General features: G+C 42.9%; 1 protein-coding gene across 15 annotated transcripts in view; it reads left to right on the forward strand.

The window, feature by feature from the left end:
* The window catches only part of PAPPA (pappalysin 1), a 361,421-nt gene that overhangs the window by 55,320 nt on the left and 290,740 nt on the right, over positions 1-15,361 (forward strand). For 7 of the 15 annotated variants that reach the window (XM_083807373.1, XM_083807375.1, XM_083807363.1 and 4 more), the window contains one exon: positions 4,758-4,867. The exons of 7 other annotated variants lie outside the window; for them this stretch is intronic. The gene's annotated coding sequence lies outside the window, so the exon portion shown is untranslated. Of the gene's footprint in view, positions 1-4,757; positions 4,868-15,361 lie in introns of those variants that run through there. One more of the 15 variants, XM_083807371.1, reaches the window with a different exon arrangement.

The raw sequence follows: 15,361 nt of genomic DNA on the forward strand, positions 1-15,361 counted from the left end.
TTTTAAGCGATACACTTATCAGCCTTAGCTTGAGCAATGATTCAGGCTTCCAAGAAAGATTCTACGTAAGTGGTTTTATTGCTCTAAATGGGTTTAAAATTCACTTTTTATCAAAGCATCAAGGTCCCTAAACATACACTTAATCAAGATTATTAGGCTGTAGACTAAGTTATTTTATTCCTAACTTGAATACAGACTTCTTTAAGTGAACCTGGTTGTTGCTGAACAGAAGAGGGCAAAAGTCTCAGAAATATGTTGGCTGTTGCAGTTATTTTTCTGGGCTATAAGCTGCATTTGAATTGCAGCTGTACCTTTTCTCCCTGGAATCTAGGTGCTTTTCAGGTTTGAAATTACTGAATTTTTAGCTGTCCTGATGCAGACACGTTAGAGAGAAATGCAGTGCGCTGGATCGGAAAGCCCTTCCCCTGAACTTTTCAGGGACCTTGCCAGAAAGATTTGAAACGAAGGACTTCATTTCAGGTCTACTTTATTGATGTGTCTGAACTGCATCACTTGTTCTGACCAGCTTGGAGCTGGGGAATTGATAGCAGCATGAATCAGTGTCTGGATCCAATATCCGTGGCTTAAGATCAGCTCACAGCAATACAGGCGTTTCTGAGCGATGTCGTACCAAGGGACGAGACGAGGAAACTGCCAGCTGTAATGCTGCCTTTTCCTTCTCTCTACTAATTGTTTTAGATAATGAGGGAGACGGAAGCACTCATGATGTTTAAGCCTAGAGGGCTGAATCCCAGCAGGGTTGACTCAGCTATTCGTCTTTGCAAAGCAGATAAACTTGGTGATGTGCGTAGTAGGAGAAGAAAAAAACGCTTTCCATTATGAAAAAGCGCCACGATTGAACAATGCTTATAAAAATGTCATCCCCTGCAATAACGGGGAAAACATTATTAGAGAGGATTAATGTATTTGGAATCCCTGTTTTAGCAGCTTGGGCCAAGCTGAAATCAAATAGTAATATTCGCAACGTAACGAGATCTGCAGGACGAGGAGGGGAGGCTGCTCTGTGGTGCCCGTGCTGCAGTCCCTGCCCTGCCAGCCCTGCTGCAGAGCTGGCCGTGCTCCGTTTGCACCCTTGGAGGCTCAGTGATAGCTCCTGCTTCTGCTTTTTCATTTCCTCTGCCTGGAGGTGCTGCAGGGAGCTATCTTGCTTATTTTCGTACACGCAGCTTTTGTTTACTTTTCTAAAATACTTATTTTGACATCAGGGATGCTCGTTTTCTGGCTCTGTGACAAGCATGCTTTGTGATGTACGCTGAGCTGCTCGTGGTGGGGATGCTTTAGGTCCATAGAGTGGTCTCGTACTGGTGCTGAGCAGTAATTTCAGTTCATGAGCGAACTGAAGGGGGATAACCTTGTAGAGTAAATACAACCGGACTGAGAGGTTACTGCTGAGGGGAGGATACGATGGTGGGCCATGCTGGCACAAAGCTGCATTGTGCAAGGCTCTCCTTGGCTTTTGGGAGGGCAGAGGCATGGCTTCGTCTCTTCCTTGCCCCCACTGTGGTTATGGCTCACGGCAGCTCTCGTGGGCCCACAGGGTCTGCACACCGGCAGCACCACGATGGCATCTGGGTACACGGGGAGAAAAGAGCAGAAACATCTCAGCAGCCGGTTGGCCACAGCTGGGGATTTTTCCCAATATCTGTAGGATTCTCTGATATCTTCTCCGGAAGATGTATTTCCAATAGAATTTACTCTATTTGTCTTTTGTGATCCTTGACTCCATTGTAGGAAGATGATGGTGCTTTTCTAGCTACTATCTTTCTCAACGAGATGCTGTAGGTCAGAGGCAAAGTCCTTTTCCCTATATATTTTCCTTTACAAATATCCCATTCTGGTTAAATTCCCTTTGTCCCTGAGTGCTGATGTCTCGTGCGTGTTTATTTTTTTCTCCATTTCCTTCAGGGACTTGCAGGAATGTGTCTATTTTCAATGGGGAAAGGCACCATTGAAACAAGTGTCATGTTTACCCTGTGACTCTTGTTTCTGGAAAAAAAGAAGAATTTCCAAGGAGAACTGGGATGTCATTAGGGGAATCCGCTTGATCTGTCCCTATAGTTTTCATATTTTCTTATTCTCTGGGGGGATTTGTTACTCCAGTCAGAATTGGGGATTGACATAGCTATTTGTTATTCTTAGCTACTTTTGAGAGAAGCCAGAAGTGGTGGTTTCCATTAGTCATTTCCCATGTTGACCATATAAAGGCCATGGCAAGGCACGATTCTGGCCCTCAGCCTACTGCCAGTGTCCAGGAATCAGGGTGGAGGACTTGCCACAGACTGTACATTAAGGGGAATTCCTTTTCATGGGTGAAGGTTCACATTTTTCCTCTGGGGCTTGGGAATCATCCTGTTCTCTCATCCAGAGCTTAAACTATGCTAGGCAGCTTCCTCAGTCTTACCATACCCAAGGCTCCCAGAATTGGATAGACTTTGCTCAGCCACTGAACAGCAACAGCGATGGCTCGGCGTTAGGGGTAGCACCAGGCTGGGTGTATGGAGTAGAATCAACGTGGATATAACAAAAAAGTTAGAGTCTTACAGAGTAGAACTGATACAAAGCTTAAAAAAATTTCTTTTTTTTTATTATTTTGTTCTGATTGTTAGAGTTTCACACAACTGTGGTTATTTCTGTTTTCCTTTTTTCTGTTGCTTTTCAGTTTTGCCAGCTGCCTTCATTCTTGTGGCATTCCTGGTACGAGGGGAAGGGCAGGCACTAAAGGCAGCCTAAAGGCTGTTTGTGAAAGTCTTCCAGGCCAAGTTTGCAGACAAACTGGCATAAAGGTTGGATGAATATTCAAATGCTTTACTTCTGTGAGCCTAATGATCAGTGCTGTGTAATTGAATCACAAGCTGTATGGAACATCCATCTGAGCAAAGACTTTATTTGCTCTTGGGATTTCAATCCAAAGCATGTCCTAAGGTAATAAAGGTGTTAATAACAGTTTTATATATATATATATGTTAACGGAGATGGTCTCTCTGAAACAGAATATGACGCCCATGGTAGAGAGAATACTGTCTCAAGGTGAATCGCGGCACTCAGCTGCAGCCCTTTGGCAATTTGTGAGCCTGTTGTACTCACCTACCTATGCAGAGATATGGAGGGCTCTTACTCTTTCCCTTTCCCTGTGGTGTTGCAGTTTAAGGATGGGTATCAAGCCCTTTGCTATGGTGAAAGGTAAGCACATGGGGCAGCAGAGTAACATAAAGCTGAGCCACAAAGGGTGGCTTCTGTCCTGGAGCACAGTTTGCTGCTGTCACCACTGTCCAGTGCCATGCAAAGAACGATTCCGCGCTGTGTGTGTTCCACAGAAACTGTAAGGAAATTTCAGGAAATACATATAAAACTGAGAAGCTCACCAAAAGAACCCCATGCTTTAATAGTTAATAATTCTTAGTGCGTAAGAATGGAAGGAAATTAAATGAGGAATCACCATCAATCCATTGGAGTCCACCCTACCATGATTCTCCTGCCTTACTGCCCTTCCAGATCTCCCGTTTTTTTTTTCATTTTGCTCTCATGTATTCTTTCTAATCCCTTGTAAGGACATTATTTACCTGGAACTGTGGCTTGCTTAACAACTGAGAGCTGCAGCAACTGGTAGGTTTGCCATTTTCTAGGCTTTAACTAAAGCAGAAGGAATGCCGATCTCTCTTGTAGAAGTGGAAGCTAAAACGCTCATTACAAACAATATTAGCAGCATAATGCCTTCATAGTTGTTAAGCAGTCACAAATCAACCCCCTGTGCTTTCAGTGCATTGGATGTTCTGAAATTTCTCCAAGCAGGATGATGTGGCTCCGGGCCTGGGTCTGTTGTGTGTCCCCGCAGCATGGTTGGCCAGCCGAGTGACGTGGGGGCCTTTCTGCTCCCTGACTGGGCAAGCATGAGAAAAATTAATAATATGCTGCCCCGTTATGCTAATGGCAGGTTCAGGTGTTTGCTTCTGGAAATCAGACTCATACAGGACATCAAGATTTGTTAATGTCGAAGCACCACTCAACTGTTGTGGACAAAACCCCTGTTGTACTTGGCACTGTACGAACTCAAAAGAGATGTCCCCTGCTCCAAAGCATTTACAGTCCCAGTGCTTTGTAATCCTATTTTAAACAAAAATATAGTGCATCATGCCTTAGAACTGTGTAACAAAATGTTCATGAAGCAGAAGCCAAGATGCACTGAGACAAACGGAGCCCCCTTGAACATCATACATCTGTCTGAAACACTTGACCTACTTTGTACAAACGACCTTCAAGGGTATTGTCGTGGATATACATTTGAAGGGGTAGGGAAAAAGGATGGCCTTTTTTGTTTGCTTGCTTTCTGTATATGAAATCATTTTGCAGGCAGGCAGTTTTACATCTGAGCTTTTGCTTCTCACCCTCCTGATGTCCATTGAAGAAAAGCATTGGCAGTGTGCTTTGATGCATGAAGCATCTTTTAAAGTCTGTTGCCATATAAACTGTGATTCCCATTCATGTGCACTGTGTCTATAAGCATGTAAGACGTGCTTGTTTTCATAAAAGTAATTCACAACTTCCACTTTATCACATTTTTCCTGGCTATCATTCACTTCGTTTCCGTATGTTTACAAGTCATTGTGACAAATAGTTTTGCACTGTTTTTTGTATTGAGTAGGCCTGGGGATTTCAAATTTGCCAAAAGAAGTGTGATGCTCATTTGCCTTGGAGAAGCTACATGGGTGAATCACATTCCCATCTCTCTTTTTCTACAGACCTCATATATCAAGTTAGGATTTGCACTGAGCTGCTTCTGAAGAGGCACAGCCTCCATTTTCATCTCCCATAGACAAAGCAAAACACCCCAAATAAGAAAAGAAAAAAGGTAATTTAGAAATATTTCTACTCAGATGTTTTTGGTTAAAATAATTTAAATAAAGGGTGTGGTGGGGAGGGAAGACTCACTGGTGGTCACCACAGTCATCTGAAGAGAAGAAAAACACAGGCTCCTGACTATTTGTTTCATTTCAAAAAGGGTTTTTGGCCTTAAATCACTTGGTTTGTCACTCCAAAGCTTTGTAAAAAGGTCTGTTTTCCAGAGATGTGTTAAGACCAGAAAACTGAAACTTGAGGCTCTTGAGAGGAATCTGTAAATGAGAAACTCAGAAGTATCCATTAAGAATCATAGGTGCTCTACTTCATTTAATTAAAGATAGTACTTAGAATGAGTGAATTGGCTGTGTGAAATTTTTTATCTGTCATGTTTTTGTATAGAAATGAGACAATTTAAAGGCATGCTAATCTTTCCCATTATTCTGAAGCTAAGCTTTCAATAAGAAAAACTGCTTTTCAAATGCAAGTGTCATAGTTAACACCTCTTTATAAAAGATAAATGATAATGGAAGAGGAAAACAATTACCATAGTACTTTCAACCATGAGGAAAGCCTTTGTGGATGAAGTGGAGGTTCTTAGTGAAAGATCATAACAGACAATGCATCATAAAACAAACAACCAAGAATGAGGAAAAACTAAACTTAACAAAATTTTTTTCCCTTTTATTTTCATTTCGCTTGACTTATTTTCCTGTTGCAGTCAAAATTGATGCTTCTGGTGGAATCAGCATGTTTGTGACACACCATATCTTCTGCTATCAGAAATGCATTTTTTCAAAGAGATTTAAGAATCCGCCGGAGCTCTGGTTCACCCTGTGGAGGATCTTCTTTCTCCCTGTTTCCTCTAAGGCAGGGAAGCTTACTCAGGGCAAGGCAGGTGTGATGCCTTTTTTTTTGCCCTGCTTTGCGATGGTAGAACTGATATTTTTGAGTCACCCATTGGGGATTTTGGCAAGACTTGGCCATAAAAATACCTTAGACCCACCTGATGTTTCCAGCCTTTACATCTTTCATTCTGTTATCTCAGCGTGCAGCTGGTGATGGCAAGGGTGAGTCAGAAGGGCAGATCCAACAGAGCACTCTGGTGTATGATTTCTTTTAAACAATAAATATCAATGTCTTGAAATCATAGGAAATAGGGATGTTGTGGTCAAAGCAGTGAAGCCTAGTGCCTTGGATTCATATGGTGGGGCTGTCACAGCATCCTTCTTTGACCTTGGAACGTCCCTCACTTGCTGTGCAAGCTGGTAAAGAGCTGTGTTTTCTTTGTTCTGAGGACCTTGAGAGAGTTTAGAGGGGCCTGGTGAGACGTTTCCAACTGCAACAAAGCACACGGTTGTTTGCCTGCAGACTTCCTCGACCTCTCCAGATTTCTAGACAGATTGGTAATTTATGGAAGTTGGTCTCTGCCTTGAAATAGATGAGTTTGGGAACTAGAGTGTGTCTGAGGCTGGTGTTCCCGTCCTGGGGAGAGATGGAAGCACAGCGGCCTGGGCTGCCTCCGGCCCAGCCTGAAGGCCACGCAGGGCCTGGACTCGTGGTCTGCACAGGGTCCAGCAGCTTTAGCTGAGGTCAAGGGGAGCTTTTTGGACAGCAGAGGATCACGTTAGCTTGAATACACTCAGCTGCTTGGGGTCCTGGGATGTGAAGTGTGGTTCCCAGATAAGCTGTCTGTGAGGGATTCGAAGCCTGTGCAGGTCACAGGACAGCTGCTGCTGTGGCTGCTCATCAGCTGCGGTCATAGGTAGTGCCTTCCTCTGTCCCTTAAGCTCCCACAAGAATCCTATCTGTAGTTTGTGCAAATTGAGAGGTACAATACAAATAAATTAACTGATTATGCAAATGTGTAAACAGTTGTGATTTTCTCTGACATTTTCTCAGTGCAATTAGATGGAATGACTAGCATGAAGGAATATTGCTTAGTTACTTGTAGGCGGGTAAGATCTGACCAATAATGCATTACTAAGATAATGCTTTCTTATCTCATACTTATGCTGGGAAGATTGATTAGTCTTTGCATGTAATGTGCTGGGAAAGCGTTATTTGCTATAAATGCTAAGTATTACGCTTATGGAGGCATCTGTGACTCAGTTCTTCATATAGGTTTAAATAAGTAAAAGTCTATGACATTAAGAACAACAAAATCAAAAATCACACGGGCTTACTGAACTACAAATTTGTAGTTGACACATTAGATTAGTCAAAGTTCAAGTAATTATAGCAGTAGCTGGAAAAGATCCTAAAACTTCAAAAGAAGTCTGAGATTTGGAACTCTGCAATGCTGAGGACCTTTAGGATTATATCAGAATGTGTGTTTTTCCTCCCCTTTCTTTGCAGCCAGGATTAATATTTTGGCTTTTATCTGACCTCCTCCTATCTGACCTTCAGATACGCAGGGTATCTGAAACCATGTGAACACGAAGGGTTTCTAAGGGTCCCGAAATCAACGAGCAGTAGGTATCTCCAGAAACTTGTATGTCATCCCACGTACAGAGCTCACATTTGGAGGAGAGTTGTGTTACATCCCTTCCCAGCATCATTAGCCTAGAGAACGAATGGGACAGGCTCAGAAGGCACATGGTTTTCTTTGCTTAGTGAAGCTTTGATGAACATAGAAATGCCTCTAGGAACATGTCTTAGGTGACAAAGGCTGGTGAAGGTGCCTTACCATCAGTCTCCTCATGGGACTCCCTCTGTAGCTAGGCTGAGATTTGCAAAGAGACTAGCTGAGCTGGGTGGCCAAATTTCTTTGTAGATTCCATGCCTGCCAGGGAATATCTCATCCTCCGAGATACTGAGTAGCTGGAAAAGGCTACATCCATGTGGTGGTTCTAATACATGCATCTAGCAGGCACTGCTTGCTGCTCTGTGGACTTCAGCATTCTCTACCTCCCAGTTTCCATCCTTTGCGAACATACCAAACAGTTAAGATCTAGTGAATTGTTTTTCTATTTTAATTCCATCGACAAATTGACAAACAGCAGATTCTCCTCTCTTTCTCGTGAGTTTTCCAAGTGAAGAGATAAGCTCAGCATCCTAATGTGCTATTGATCTGAGCCCTCTGGAATTTGAATTTACTTGACTTTGTAGAGTTTGCATAGGTAGGATACCTGAACATCAGATGCCTGCCAAGCTAGAGGCTGGCCTGTTAGATCTGGCTAACTCATAATTAATTGAGCTGTTAATGTGAGTATTTGATAAGAACACCTGGGGGCGTTTGGCACAAAAGGTGCTGGAGATGTGGAGTCTGACAGATGGATGCTCTCCAAATGTAAATCAGGTAGGTCTTAAACAATGATTTATAGCTGGGGAGAGCGGAATGTAAAGTGATGTGATATTTTCCAAGTGAAGCAGTCTGGTCTTTCTTAAGATCAAGATACAGGATGGCGATGATCTGAGTTGTCTATTAACAGCCTTCATTTCATCTGGGATAGGCTTTTGTGTTTTGTTTTTTTGCTCAGTCTCCCTAAGCAGTTTGCCATGACAAACCACATAATAGTACAGTTGACGGAGGCAACAAATAGAGCAGTAATAATGCATGTAATACCTCTGTATTGATCTTGGGGTACACTTCTACTTGCTAGCAAACTTCACACCCCAGGAAAATTGACTGCAAGCCCAGAAGGGTTTAATCTCTAGTGACAGGTAGAGAGAATATGAAAAGCTCTTATTCTTCCCAAGTTGCATCTACAGAGATCATCAGTCAGGCGCTATTAGGATTTTTATAGCAGCTGTAGTGATGTGTGTTGCAGCACGTTCGTGTGTTAAGCAGGCCAGTTAGCAGCACCTCTCTTCTGTAGCATGACAAATGGAACTGGAGGGAGAGGATCAGCTTTCATTTAAGCGATGTGCATCACCGGTGAGGCTAAAGCGTGCAGGGGCTGGAAATGAATGGCATGGTATGTTTGACTGGTTGCCTCCTCATTCTGCTAATGAAACAGCTTTCCAACTGCATATGTTTTTTTGGTTATTGCTTACTGCTTTTGGAGTGAACATCTACCGTGGGAGTGGACGCAAACAGTGCTGTGTTATCGCAAACTTCCTTCTTCCTTCAAAGCCTGGACTTGCCATTGCTGAGTCCTCGTCATCCTGGGCTGCTGTAGCTTAATTTGGCAAAAGTTGGAGCTGAATCTGGCCCTTGAACCCAAGCATGTGCTTTATGAAAAGAGAGAGCAACTGACAACCTCCTCTTAGTCTGACTTACTACGTGGGTGGAGGGGAATATACTGCAAAAACTTATTATCTTTTATTACATCATTCCCAAATATTTTTAACCTCAGTTGTACTAGGATTGTACCCAGAGCTGATTGAAACACCTGTTTTAACACATTCTTGGCTTGTTTTGCTCCTCAGACTGGAAAATTCCTCAGGGGAATGAATGCATTACTTGAGGAGGAGGGTGTAGGAAACAGAGGTTGTGCAATGAGCGCTGAGCACCACATTCCTTTTCTGCACAGTGCGTTACACATATAGCTGTATGCGAAGGCTTACCGCAGGTCAGTGTTAATGCTAGAAGTTTCACCATTTGCTTTCTGACCAAACTCTTCAGACGCTGAACCACCAGAAACATCTACCTACTTGGTAAACTTTCTACCTTTGTGTCTGCTTGCTGTTGAAGTTAAACCAGTGGCTGCCCATTCTGTTAGGACTTTGGGCTATCACCGTTCAGAGAGGATCTGAACTAACCACTGTGCCATTGGGAAGAATATGTTAAAGTTGAGTTTTTCTGCCAGTTTCTTCTCAATCGCTTTTGTGTGTTCTGTCTGCATCACCAAAGACATCAAATTCCACGCTGAGGAATATTCTTATTTCACAGGCAATTGTTAAACATACTCACTGTCAGATGCACTGCTTTATGCTAAGTGACATAGTAAAGGACTTGGTTTGGGGGGTTTAATCGTGTTCATATTCAAGGCATAGCAATTTTTTATTCACTTGTGAATAACAGACTGACTCTATCTTATCACAGGAAAAAATGCTGTCTCAATAGAAGATGAAATGTAGTACTGTAGAATAGCTTAGGTTTGCTGTGAGGGAGAGCATTGGGATGTTTCTGGTCCAGCCCCCCACTCACAGCAGGGCTAAGCTTGGGGTTAGGTGGGATTGCTCAGGACCTCGTACCATTGTGGTCTGAGTGTCTTTAAGGATGGAAACTGTGTAGTCCCTCTGGCTAATCTGCTCTACTACCCACTTGCTCTTATTATTTCTTCCCCTTTCCAGCTGGAATTTGCTTTACTGCAACCGGTGCGTTTTCTCCTACTTCTTCGTGCGCCTCTAGGAAGCACAGGGCTCCATCTTCTCAATACTCCCCTGTTTGGTGGTGGAAGACTGATGAGACTTCTCCTTCAGTCTTCTCTTTAGCTTCCCTTTCATCCCCAGGTGGAGCAAACTCAGCTTTCTCCACTGCTCTTCGTGCCTCATGTGCTCTGTGGTCTGTTACTATCTTAGAGGTTCTCTGCTGCCCTTGCTTTGGTTTGTCAGTACCCTTGTTTTACTGACTTGGGTTTTTGCTTAGGGTATATTTGTGCCTGAATCCCATTTTTAGGTTAATATAACTGTCTTAAGACTCTCTCCTGTACTTTCTGTTTTGCTGAAATGAATTTTAGCTCTACTCAGTTTATTTGAACTTGTCTCTTGCTTTATGCAGAAGCTGGAAGTAGAAACAGTGAGAAGAGTTGAGTATAAAGGTACTCAAATCAGCTTGTTGTTCTCCGAACTCAGTGCAAGCATCGCAGTGAAGTAGCCAGGAGCTTGCAGAAGTACTCCGAGTATTTGAATGTATTCAAACATTCAATGTTCAGACTTTCTTGTCAAATTCTTATACTCAGCATCCCACGTATGTCTTAATCAGATCAGAGCTATACTGTACAGTTGACTGTCTTCGTATTTCCTCGGGCCCAAATGAAGTCGGTAGCTATGTATCCTTCTCACAGACAATTGGGGAAAAAATTAAAATCTGGAAATCATTCAGACAAGGATGGAAAACATTTTCAATTTCGTAAGTAGCTGAGACAGCTTTCACATGAGTGCTCACTTTTGTCTGAACACCCTTGCTCTTCTCTTTACCTTTCAGGGCTCGGTGTTTCCCCTTCCAGAACCATATCGTTGTCAGAAGCGCAGGCACTTCTGGGGTATGTGTATCAGTGAGGTGGGAAGGCAGCTGTCTTCTACCAGGGACATGCAGTTTTGTTCTTTCATCTTGTTTCTTCCTGTAATACCAATGCTGCAGAATCCTGGAGCTTTTTCTGTTGCTCCTCATCCACCTCCCACCCTTGGGATGTAGTGGGTTTGTCACTAAGCTGCTCTCAAGGGTTAGAGTCTGGAGCAGTCTTGCTGATGCTGAGTTCCCCAGCCGATCAAGGACTTGCATCGGGGTGTAAATGTTGCGACGCCCTGATCTGTGAGCATGCACTGCTACCCCAGCAGCTCAGTCTGGTGTGTGTGGCTGTGGGCACAGCCTGGCCAGCATTGCAGCGTAGGCAACCCACATCCATGGGCACGTTATACAACTTGTGCAAGCTCCCCACCAGCAATCTGCGGGGTCTCTGCATGGCAGCTGCCCCCTGACACACAACTGGCAGGATCCTACTGAAACCATAGTACAAAACTCACATTAGACTTGATTTAGGGACCTGAATCAAACTTCTATCTGTATAACCTTTTTTCTGGCTTTGCTTGTGGAGAGTGGTAGAAGGTGCTGTTATCTTTGGAAGTGACTGGTTGTGCGGAATTGTCTGTTAGGAGCTGAAATACAACTGTCTCTTATTTTAGCTGGAGGCATTTCGTATAAAAGCTCCTTTAACTTGTAGCTGTATTGTAAATTTAGTTTTGGGGGTTTTAATATTAAAGTCTGCCCAGCGTTTAGTATTAGTGAGAGTGAAATGACATGAATGGGAAATGGAGGAGTTTAAATATTCAAAGGGCAGTAAATGAATTAGGCTTCATTCTCCTACTGAAGGAACTGTTCTCTGTGTTCCTCTGCAGCATTTATGCCAAACATTATGGCTTCAGACTGAGGATACATAATGCATTCAGGCGCTATTTCCACTTTCTCCTTTTTTCAGTTCAGTGTCTTGCATAGCTAAAAATCAATTTGTTATTACATGAATCGCTGCAGGACATAAAGCTGTCTATGTAACTAGTCCAATTAATATTTTTGCACAGTATTTTAATCAAACGTACTAGCCAGGCTGTTAAATATGACTACTCATCAGTATTTTCCAATGGGCCTTATTTTTTGTGAATAAATTGTTATTGCAATCCATCCTGGTGCCATTCTACTACTTCCATATCAAAATGAAGTGTTCTCAGCAGCAGCTGAGAAAGACTGGGAGGCTGAGATTGTGGAGGCTGCCTTAGTGTCTTCAGTGAACAAACTAGGCCATGGTAAGATGTTCTGAATCTGTCTGTGAGCATTTCAGTTCCGTTTCACTAGCCTTGTTATAGAAGTTTGCTAGATCTCTGTTTTTGGTCACTTTAAAGCCACCTGAAGCATGGTTGGCTCCTTGGAGGACCGATGGAGGTACCTGGGCTCTCCCTGTTCCGTAGTTCGCTCTAATTTACTCCAGTTTGCTGCAGTGTTCAGAGGGGCATGATCCATATGGAGGCTGTGGCAAAGCAAAACACCCAAGCTCTCAGGCCTTTCCTTTTCTCCCTGTCTGTTCTCACCACCGAGATCAGGGCTGAGTTTACTCAGGCATAAATCTCCTGGTTCTGTGCAAGCAGAGAAGTATGAAGAGGTCGTTGTACCAAGTCAGCTATTTTCTTTCCCTGGTGGAGCAGGGAGGCTCAGTAATACATTCTATAAAAATAATGCTTGTACATTTTATTTTGCACTCTCCTGCAAAATAAAATGCAGTTGGAAATTACAGTCTTTGGGAAGTGATCTGTTCTACCTCAAAGCAAAGAGAGAACGGGGCCAAGGGTTCTACCAGGGGGTGTAACACACTGCGATGCCGTTGTCGGTCTGCTTGAAACAATGGCACAGCTGAATGTAGAAATAAGTTCCTGGAGATTATCACAGTAACACTTTGCACTTTTGCTACCAAGTCTCAGTCACTGTCTCAAATAACTTGAGTGCTTTTTGGATGTGCCAAATCGCTAGGCATGTCTGTATGTGTGGCCAGTGGTAAATTAAAGAAATGTGCTAGAGAGAGCCTTGGTAGCCCCCCAGCCTGATGATGTGCTGCTGTTTTAACCCAAGAGACTGTCTTGACCAGCTTTGTTACAGTTGTTTATCATTCAAGTCAAGCAAATATTAGGCTAAATTTTAAATATTTGTGTGTTGTTATTTGTGTGCATGCAGATGTTCATGTACGGGAGGCTTTTATCATTCCTTTTACCTACAGCTTCCAGGCAGTCCTGTGGCATTGGCTAAATATGGGCTTGAAAGATTTCTGTGTTGCAAGTCTTTCTTCTATTCTTACTTCTCTTTTCTGTTTTCTATCCTTATTTCTAGTATTTTAGGACTAGAGAGAAAAGGAAGAGGCGGAAGGATTAAAAAAAGGGGGGGAGGGAGGGAAGACAGGAGGAGAGGAAGGAACCTGTGTCCAACCTAGCAACTTCGTAAAAAGAAAAATCTAGTTCAACCAAATTCTCAATTTATCCAGTGCCTCAGCTTTCCATCCAAAAACAAAACCCGTTTTGACTTTCAGGAGATCTGGGTTTGCTGTACTGAACCTTGAATGAAAAAAAAATCTGTATTCTGTTAAGGCATACCCTTCTTGTCAGGAGGACCTTCTACTGAGATGTTTTTGAATGAGAAACCATAGAATGGTGAAGTATTCACCTGCTTCAGCAGCCTCACCTCCTGCCTGGAGGTTCCCCAGTCCATACATTGATCACACATACTCTGGGTGAGCTCTTCGAACCCTTGCTGCTCCTCACATCCTCCAGGTACAGATCTTGCATTAATTAAAAGAGGTGGCCCTTTTACTTTCTCCAGAAGTCCCGTCACTGTGCAAATGCAGCCTGAGGGATATTTCTTTTCCTCTCCCAGCAAAGATTGCATAAGGATTGCTAGCACGTGGATCCAGTGCGTGGTGTGCAGCAGCCAAATAATCATGGATTTAAGAGTCCCTCAGCACTCATTCACACGCCAGACTGTAACCGCTCTGATTTTCCCCTTTCAGCAGCTGCAATACCCAGGCACAATGGGGTGAGTTAAGGTTAAGGATGTCGTTTCAGCTTTAACTTGGAATGTCCTCGCTTTGATGGCCCCAAGCCAAATCCTTAACATTATTTTAATGTCGTTTTTCTTCTTCGTTTTATGTTTGCATACATTTAAAAACAGAGCAGGGGTTACTTATGTCACAGCTGTGCATACTTTCTAAGGCCAATGGATAAATACAGGCTTTATACTCCAAGAGGAAACTTTTCGCAGGACCCAAAATACAAGTTGGTTGAGAGCTCGGTTGGTGGATGTGATTGGCAGCTGGTGCAAAGAGCTCACTTTCTGCCCTGATTTTGATGGAATTGGGCTGGTCTATCTCTGCTGAGGATCTGGCCCTCTGGTCTTCTCAAAGCTCAGAACATTTTCCTGGCTACTTGATGTACATTTTTGTTTGTATAGAATTATCTCTCTTCCCACCCATTTCCCCTTCCTGTCTTTCCAGATTTAGGAGTTCATTATGCATAGACTGAATCTATTTTTCTGACATTTTTTCTAAAGAAAAAATGTTTATTTATTTGTATGCCAAGCAAGTTCTGCATGTTTTGCAGTGGTACCCAAGTGGCCGGGTTGAAATCTCAGCTGAGTGAAGTTCTTCAGTTTGCTTACTGGAATCTTCCCCAGCAGCTTGACTAATTCTTCCTTTTCTGATCAGAATTAATGATGTGTTAAACAATGTTTTAGTCTATTTTTCTGGTATTTAAGCATTGAACCAGTATCCCTAGCATGACGCTTCAAAGTACAAGAATGTTTTAGGAGAACCTTTCAGGCAAATGTTTGGGCATTTTAAAAAGGAACATATACTTTTTCTCAGCTTTTTTCCGTCCAAGTCAAAACTTTCAAATTTTTCTTATTCCTTCAAACAAAGTGTTTGAAAAATCTGGAAGCCATCTTTTCTACCAAAACAATGTGGGATTCTGGTGGAGGAAGATCAAAAGGGACCCAGCAAATACAATTTATAATTCTAAATGTGTAGTTACAACTGCAAAAACGAATGACAGCAGGGCTGGTTGAGACTAGTGTTATCTGTACCTGGATCAAAATTCAGAGATCAGTGGAAAGTTTCCCACTGACCTTAATAAGCTTCAGGTCAAGCTTCAGGCTTGTAAGATGAAATTTATTTCTTTGGCATCCCTCTATACACTGGGAAGCCATCTCATAAGCTTAGAAGCTCAGCAACAGCACATCTCCCCCCCGTATTGTGACTCGCTCTGGTTTCCTGCAGATCCCTCCAGAGCAGCGGAAGGTTTGAACATGATGTTCATTTACAGATGCACAGTGCAAGTTCCACCCCGGTGCTCCTACGTGTGGTTCCTG

Source organism: Anser anser (assembly GCF_964211835.1).
Source record: "Anser anser genome assembly, chromosome: 21".
Classification (NCBI taxonomy): Eukaryota; Metazoa; Chordata; class Aves; order Anseriformes; family Anatidae; genus Anser; species Anser anser.